General features: G+C 31.5%; 1 long non-coding RNA gene across 1 annotated transcript; it reads left to right on the forward strand.

The window, feature by feature from the left end:
- Positions 1-147: 147 nt before the first annotated feature.
- On the forward strand, positions 148-4,081 carry LOC126885999 (uncharacterized). Its single transcript, XR_007698532.1, has 3 exons — positions 148-943; positions 2,508-2,665; positions 3,901-4,081. It is a non-coding gene; the product is annotated as an uncharacterized LOC126885999 (long non-coding RNA).
- The last annotated feature ends 4,863 nt before the right edge of the window (positions 4,082-8,944 follow it).

An 8,944-nucleotide genomic window follows, 5' to 3' on the forward strand; every position in this document is an offset into this window, starting at 1 on the left:
TTTTTTCAAATTAATCTTATAAAAATGGATAATTTATTATTATTTTTTTTTCATAGAAGACAACGATTTAATGTCAGATATCGATTCTGAGGAAGATTTTGAAGCTGAAGTGATGTTTAATGAACATGTTAACCATCTAGCAAACTACTACCCTAACAACACACAACATTCCAGGAATGTACTACCAAAGTTCTATCAATATTTGAATGTCCTGGACATTTAGGGAACATTCGGTGAACATCTGTTTAAATTATTCCTGGAATGTTACCATAAGACATTCTGTGAACATACTACCAATGTTCCTATATTTTAAGTTGCGAAATAATACATACGTGTAACAGATACAACATTACTTATAACATACCAGACAAACTAAGTGACACTTTAGGCCTACAGTGCAATAATATGTCAAATTTAAAGAGTTTCCCAAGTTCAATTAATACAATATTATAAACATACAAATGTAATAAAAATTATTGTTCGCGAATATTCAATTTGGAATGCAATTTTGTTAATAAAAAAAATACTTATAACTTATGCAAAACCCAAGAGAGGCATTTATATTTATTTCTTTTGCGTTCATTTTCAAATTCGCCGTGCATATATTTTTGTGCATGGCGCTTGAGAGGGCATCACGTGACTAAAAACGACCAACCAACGACCTCGCTTCGGCCATCTTGGCATCTTCATCTTGGCCACCTTGCTTTGCCGTGGGTGGATCGTTGTAGCGTATTATTTGTGCTTTTTAAGAATATTTTTTTAATTCGGATACTTTTATAATAGCTTTAATAGTATTATTAACATAGTGAATAAAATGGTGTCCTGTTTTTAACGCAGTTGGAGTAGCAGAAACAAATGTAGATAAAAAAATCTGCAGGAATAACGTTTCAATTATGACAGAAGCTCCAAACAAATGACTGTGAATGAAAAGCCCTATTAAAAGGTTAGTATGCAAATATATAAACGAAGGCATGCCCTGTATTTCAGAAAATAAATTAATACTATTAATACCCTAATAATACTATTCATAAAAAATCTTTTAAGTAACCTAGATATAACAAAGTGAATAAAAGGCATAAATCAGAAGAATTATTATTTTATTTTATAAGTTAATAATTGGTCATATCCATTTATTATTTTAATAATAATTGTGAATAAGCCACAAACTTCGCTTATTCCTAACTAAAATAGTAAATAGAGATAATAACAATAGGATTTGTAAAACTAAAGTAATTCTTTTTGCGTTTTTGCTAATGTATGCCTTTATAAATAGGATGGTAGACCACACACTATAATATGCAGTACCAACTAATGAATACACAGAATATTATAGTCGATTTGCTAAACTCAGTCTCAGTACTACTGAGTCTCAGACACAACTGGCTAGTGATTTTAGTAAATAATTTTGCCAATTTGGTAAAATTGGCAAAAAAAAAAATAATAACTAAATAGTTAATAATTACTGTAATTTTGGCAAAATTGGCCAAAAACAAAAAAAATTACCTACTAAAATCACTAGCCAGTTGTGTCAGAGTTTGGGGAACCGACTATACTAATAGAATAGAATAGAATTTATTGAATCAAATATACAAAATTTCTTTTGTTTTTGACAAGTCAAAAGAGAACGTACATTATAAAACCTGGACAAAATTTAAAAGATAAATATTATAAATTATAATGAAAAGATATACAAACAGGTACTAACAAATTTAAACAATTTAACACACTATGTAAAAACATTAAATAAACATAAAAGCATGAAATTAATATCGTCATAATCAGCAAAAAAAAACCCTGACCAAACTAGTACTATTATATTATATAAGCGGTACCTAAGTACTCTGTCTTTGTGTAAAAACAATGTTTTAAAAAATGTGATTTTATTTTATTTTTAAACGACTGTAAATGAAGACTTTTTACTTCATCTGGCAAAAAATTGTACAAACTAACATCAGTTGAGTTTTTTATACTTTTCGTCAACCTAAAACGTTGTGCTCTAATAGCATCTCTCGATCTTGTGTGATGATCATGGAAGTTGGAGTTTATGTTAAACTTACTTTTGTTGGAATGAATTTCAATCAGCGTCTCATATATATAGAGTGAAGGCAGTGACATAATACCTAACTCCTGAAATAAAGGTTTACAGTGTTCCCTATACTCAGCTCCTGCAAGTATCCTCACTATTTTCTTTTGTAATTTAAAAATTCTTGCTGCGTGACAAGAGCCACCCCAAATAGTTATTCCGTACTTTAAATGGCTATGGAACAGTGCAAAGTAGATCATTATAAGGGTACTTTTAGGGATCATAAAAACTAAGCTGCGTATCAAAAATATAGTTGTAGCAAGTTTAGAACTTAAGTAGTCTGTATCACAAATAACTTAAGTAGTCTGTAATAAACAATTTCTAAGCTGTTTTATAATATTTTGTGAGTCCATTAATCATATTTTTTATTTAAAACTAAAATTTGTTAATAATGCTTAGTAATGCATATATTTTGTATTTTTAGCTTTCCAGAAGATCCTGCGAAGAAGACATGAAGTATAGATCAGATTTGTTAATAGAGGAGTATGTTCAAAACACTTTTTAGAAAAAGATATTGACAGAACTTCACTTTCATCTGTTCGTTTAAGAGACTGTGCTGTTCCAATAGCTTATGTCACACAGGTATATGCATTTTTTTTCTTGGTTTTAACATCTTTAAACGCGAAATACGCAATAGCTTATCGAATTGATGCCATGTTATTTTTCTTTATTAAGGTCTTTGTTTATTATTGTGTATGTGTATTAACAACAGAAACATTTTTGGTTATTCTTTATTTTATTTTATATTTTGTCATCAAGTGTTCAGTCAATGTATGTAGTTTTCTTATGTACACCTTTATGGGTTTATACCTGGTGGATGTATATTTCAATAAATAAATAACCTAATTAATAATACAGTCTGTACAATATAGATACTGTTGTAATTCATTATCTACATCGGAGATCTAAGTTGACATTGTTGCCCAACTGCAAAAAATTTTTGAATTCATTTTAAGTCAAATATATCACATAATTATTGCGAAGTAGATTATACAACAAAACAGATTAATATTCAATGTAAATAAATAAAAACATCAGAAATAGAAAACAAGAATTAAGGTATAATCTTATGTTACAGTTATTAAGGTACCAAGGGTATTATAAGGATAATAACGCTTGAGGTCAATGGTGTTTTTAACAAGGGCCTGAGGGATATACGTTGACCGAAAGCGTTATTATTATAATACCTGTGGTGCCTTCAACGTTTAATGTCTGACTAAATTATTCTTTATATGCGAAAAATTTGAATGAATTTTGAATTGATTAGTTTTTAAATAAGTACATTTACCAGTAACAGTAGTAACGTAATTGTGGTAACCATAGTTTTACTTAGGTTGATATTTGTCAACTTGACAGTATCTAAGTCGTTATTTAAATTTAATGCCCAAGGGCGTTATATCATACTTAACAGACTTCGAAATGTCATTATTTGTCAAATAATGTACCAGTAGGACATTAAAGTAAATAATAAAAACAATAAATATAATGAATACTAAATACTTATTTGTTTGTGAAAAATCTATTTCTTTGTGGCTTTTTTGTAATTAACTATTCTAATGAGGAAATAAGCCACAATTTACTTGAAAAAATAATTTTATTAAGGTTTCTACTTCCACGTCGGATGTCGTTGTCAAAATACAAAATGTTCATTATTATTATTTTATTTATTAAATATTATTTATTATTTATTTAAATATTATTTAATATTTATTTTTTTATTATTATTATTTATGCGTATTATTACCTGTAAATAATATTTCTTCTGATTGTTAATTGTAAAGGATAGAAAAATTACCTTTTATTTTATTTTCTTTTAGAATCAGCTGAGAGAAGTGGTCTACAAAAAACCAGAAAGGAAACGGAATATGTGGCTACGAAAAGCAAAAGAAAGGTTTACAAAGCAAATGTGACACATTTTTTTATAATATTTAGGAATGTCAGTAAATTACATTAAAAAATGTATGTAAAGATTTTTTGCAATAAAAATGTTTATATTTATCAAGGATGTATTATTTGGTATGGCCACATATCGTCAGTGATGTGACAATACCTCCTATCTGTTTTTTTCAAGAGATTTGTAAGATAGACTAAAAACTTGTTTCGGCCACCTCCTGTTTTCATATATTTTTTGACTGTTTCGCAGTAAATTCAACTATCTATTTACTACAAAAAAGTCAGAATACGTACGAAAACAGAAAGTGACCTTAAAAAATGTTTTTCGTCTCCTGCAAACCTCATGAAAAAACATATAGGAGGTATTGTCACATTACTGACGATATATTTCAGTGAATGTCTAAAAAATATACTGTGAATGTTCAAAGAACGTTCGTAGACATTCATGGAATGTTCTAACAAGACATTCAGTCTAAAAATATACTGTGAATGTCCAAAGAACATTCATGGAATGTTCCAACAAGACATTCAGTCTAAAAAATAGACTGTGAATGTCCAAAGAACATTCGTAGACATTCATGGAATGTTCCAACAGAACATTCTAAGAATATTTAAAATGCTGACACAGCACTTTCCTGGGACTTTCCAGGGACATTCGTGTGCATTTGGGGACATTCCAGGAATGTTTTCAATGTCCTGTGTGTACATTCTAGGAACATTCATGGAATGTTTTGTGTTATTAGGGTAGTGGTACAGTGGTACTCGTACACTCGTACTGAAAATGGCTCAAGCGCAACTCGAACTTGAAATGGTACACCAATACGTTCCAAGAGGGTTACGTACCGGTAATCGGTTCGAGATCGAAAGAAAACCGTTCAAGGGCGATTCTGCGCATTAAAACAGTCCAATCGATTTCGTGGCGGTTCAAGGGATCGTACAAATGTGTCGTCTTGGAACGAACCTAATAATGTAATGTAAAATAAATATAACCTCAAAATAACACAAGAAAATCCAAATAGTATACGAATTATTATAAACGTTGATTGATAAATACATACAGATATACTTTTATCAATCAACGATATAATAAGTATTATCGTATAGGATAAGGATTTTGTTTTCTTTTGTTATTTTAAGGTTATATTGATTTTCCTTTACATTAAAATGAGTTCTCAATCCAAGTTAATTTTACAGCCCTTTTGAATTTACCGCCATATGGCGTATAGTTACGCGCCCTACCACTAGCTTATGCGACAATCGTCGTTTCACTCGTTAACAGTGTTCCCAGACCTACTGAAAAATCAGTAGACCTACTGATCTCAATCCTCGTCTACTGATGGCATCCTTACATCCACTGAAATACTAAAAATTACTAAAATACTCAAAATTATCGTATTTTAATAGAGGGATTGGGTAAATTTAACGATAAATCGGTTGAATCCACCGATTTTTTGAGGCATCTGGTTGCCTTCCCCCCTAATTCTAGAATTCTACTGATTTTTCGGGGCGACATCTAGTTGTCTATAAACTAAATTACTCCACCAGCTGAATCTACCGAATTCTACCGATTTTTGAGGCGAATTGATACTATTGAAATTTACTAATCTTTCGGAGCGACACCTACTGATCATCAAAAAAGTCATCTGGGAACACTGCTCGTTAACACGGAACTTGCATTGCTATGTGGGGGTGTGCGTGTGCTGTGCACAATACGTAAAATAATGTCAAGAAAATGCATAGCGCATAGAGAAATAACAACAAGGTTGTTGTTATTTCTCTATGGCATAGCGTCCTTTTTATTAAAATAATGTAACACGCCTAATATAAAAAATAAAATATATTTAACACATTTACCAAACATTATTTGTAGAACCTAACATTGGTTATGGGCCCAGAAAGAGTAATGAGTTAAAAGTTGATTTTTCAGTGTGAAGTTTGTGAGGTTAAGTTTCTGAAAATTAAAATCTGCTTCTAGGCGTGGTGTGTGAAAAAAATTAAGTTGATAAGTATGGAAAATAAACATGGAATTATTGCATTCAATGGAAAAGGATTTGATAATTGGAAATTTCGTCTGTACTCTGTGTTGAAAGCAATGGATTTGGATGCTGTCTTACATGAGGTACCGGCTAGTACCAGAAATGATGATTGGATTAAGGGGAATCATAAGGCCTGTATGGTGATAATTCAGAGTGTGGCAGACTCCCATTTAGAGTATGTAAAAGAAACAGAAGTAGCCTTTGAAATGATAACCAAATTAGAAGCTATTTTTAGCAAAAAAGGTATGTGCTCAAAATTTTATTTACTGAAGGAACTAATAAATTTAAAATATATCTATGGTACTGATTTGCAAGAACATTTTACAAAGTGTGATCGTATTTTTCGAGAGCTTAAAAGTCTGGGGAGCAGTTTTGAAGAGACAGATATCGCATGTTTTTTGTTGCTATCCATGCCAGATGATTTTGAGGGGATAGTCACAGCTATACAAACCTTATCCGAAGCAGGCCTGAAGGTTGAATTTGTAAAGAGTAGGCTGTTAGAATTCAACTCAAATAAAAATAAAAATGTAGCTAAAGTTATGCCATCATCATTTAGTGTGACTCAAAAAGGGGTTAAATGCTTTCGATGTGGTAAGATGGGCGATCTAAAGAATGTTTGTGGTGTAAGATGTCACACTTGTAACAAAATGGGACACAAATCAAAAAACTGCTACTGAATAAAAGTAGACAAAATCAAGTTGACAATAGGGCAAATTTAGCTGAAGAGTTATGTAATGATCAAAACAGTGATATTCAAACATCATCGCAATCTGTTGCATTCTGTGCTTCGAGTGCGTATTTGTCAACATCTAATAAAATAGAATGGTACGCTGATTCAAGAGCTACACATCATTATGTTAATGATAGCTCGAACCTAATAAACAGAAGACAGTTTGCGGAGCCAAGGTCAATACAGTTAGCAGAAAAAGGAAAGTCGATGGAAGCAATCTGTGTCGGGGACTTAAAAGTGATAAGTGAAGTGAATAACAAAGAAGTTGTTATTACTATTAAAAATGTGTTATGTGTGCCTGGTTTAAGAGCAAATTTGTTATCAATATCAACAATTGAAAAAGCCAAATGTTTTAATAGTAAAATTGTCATTAAAAGAGGTAACTGTATTTATGCTGAAGTATGCTGACTTATAATAATTTATATAAAATCATTTTTAAGCATTGCAATTCTGAGTATGCAAACTTAGCAGTTGGTAATGAAAAAGATCTTTGGCACCAGAGGTATGGTCATTTAAATTATAATTCACTGTTACAAATAAAAAATAAAAATTTGGTTAATGGCATGCAGTTTGCAAATTCAGAAAATGATGGGTTGTGTAATATTTGTATAAAAAGCAAACAAAAGTGTTTGCCATATTTTTCAAAAAAGAAAAATTCAAGTAGAGTTCTGGAAACGATATACACAGATGTTTGCGGGCCTATTACACCAGTATCACATAATGGTAATAGATATTTTGTAACTTTTGTAGATGATTACTCAAGGTTTGTCATGGTGTATGTAATTAAACATAAAAATGAGGTCTTTAACTGTATAAAAGATTATGAAGCAAAGGTAACATCTTTATTTTGTGATAAGAAAATTGCTAAAATAAAATGTGATAATGGAGGTGAGTATAATTCAAAAAGTTTTATAGATTTTTGTTCACAAAAGGGTATTCAAATTTCATACACTCCGCAACTCAATGGTGTAGCAGAAAGAATGAACCAAACATTGATGGATAAAGCAAGATCAATGATTAATCAGGAAAATATAGACAAGTCCCTAATAGCACACGACGTCCTTTGGACGTCCAAAATAGGTCCATTTTTGGTCCTTACGTCCATGGACTATAAACGGACGTCCTTTGGACGTCCCATGTTGGACGTCCTTCGGAAGGAATAAATATGGACGTCCTTCGGACGGAATAAATATGGACGTCCTTTGGACGTCCGACGTTGAACGTCCTTTGGACGTCCGACGTTGAACGTCCTTTGGACGTCCGACGTTGAACGTCCTTTGGACGTCCATACTGGACGAAATACAGACGTTTTATGAACGCTTATAACTATATTATATTGGACACATTATACCAATTAACGGGATCAAATAGCAAAATAATTCAATAAAATATTAACTTAGGCGTTAACTTTACGTTAATGAAATACAGTCAAACCTGTCAGTAACGGCCACTAAAATGAAAGAACTATTGGCCGATATAGAAAGGTGGCCGTTATTGCCAGTTTTTGTAGTCTAGATATACAGTAAAACTTGTGTTACTGGCCACCTGTACTAACGGCCAGTTTAAAAATTCCCCAAACCAATTATATCTAGACTACAAAAACTGGCAATACCGGTCACCTTTCTATATCGGCCAATAGCGTTTTCATTTTTAGTGGCCGTTACTGACAAGTTTTACTGTAATTGGTTTGGGGAATTTTTAAACTGGCCGTTAGTACAGGTGGCCGGTGTTTGCAGGGGGCCGGTAACACAGGTTTTACTGTAGTTTAAATCGAAAAGATTAAATCTTAATTCAAAATTGTATATACAATTATTACAATTATAAACTATAGTTTAATATCCAAAACATGTTTTTGATTTTATGTAATGTAAAGAAAATCTTATTTGTAAATTATTGGTTACAATGTTTAACAATAGGAAATATTCAAGAATAAATAAAATAAAAGTTTAATCCTAACAACACAAAACATTCCAGGAATGTAGGTACTACTCCGTGAACATCTATCTGATTAAATTATGGGTGGAAAGTTACCACAAGATATTCTATGTACAATGTCTTCCTGGAGGGGTAAAATTTTCCATTACAAGATTTTAAGAGAGGCCATTTACTGTTCAATTTGCGTTCATTTTCAAATTTGCCGCGCGAATATCTATGTAGCGTCGCGTGGTCATTGGTCATCACATTTCATATAATTTCATTTTC

This window comes from Diabrotica virgifera, chromosome 6 (assembly GCF_917563875.1).
Source record: "Diabrotica virgifera virgifera chromosome 6, PGI_DIABVI_V3a".
Classification (NCBI taxonomy): Eukaryota; Metazoa; Arthropoda; class Insecta; order Coleoptera; family Chrysomelidae; genus Diabrotica; species Diabrotica virgifera.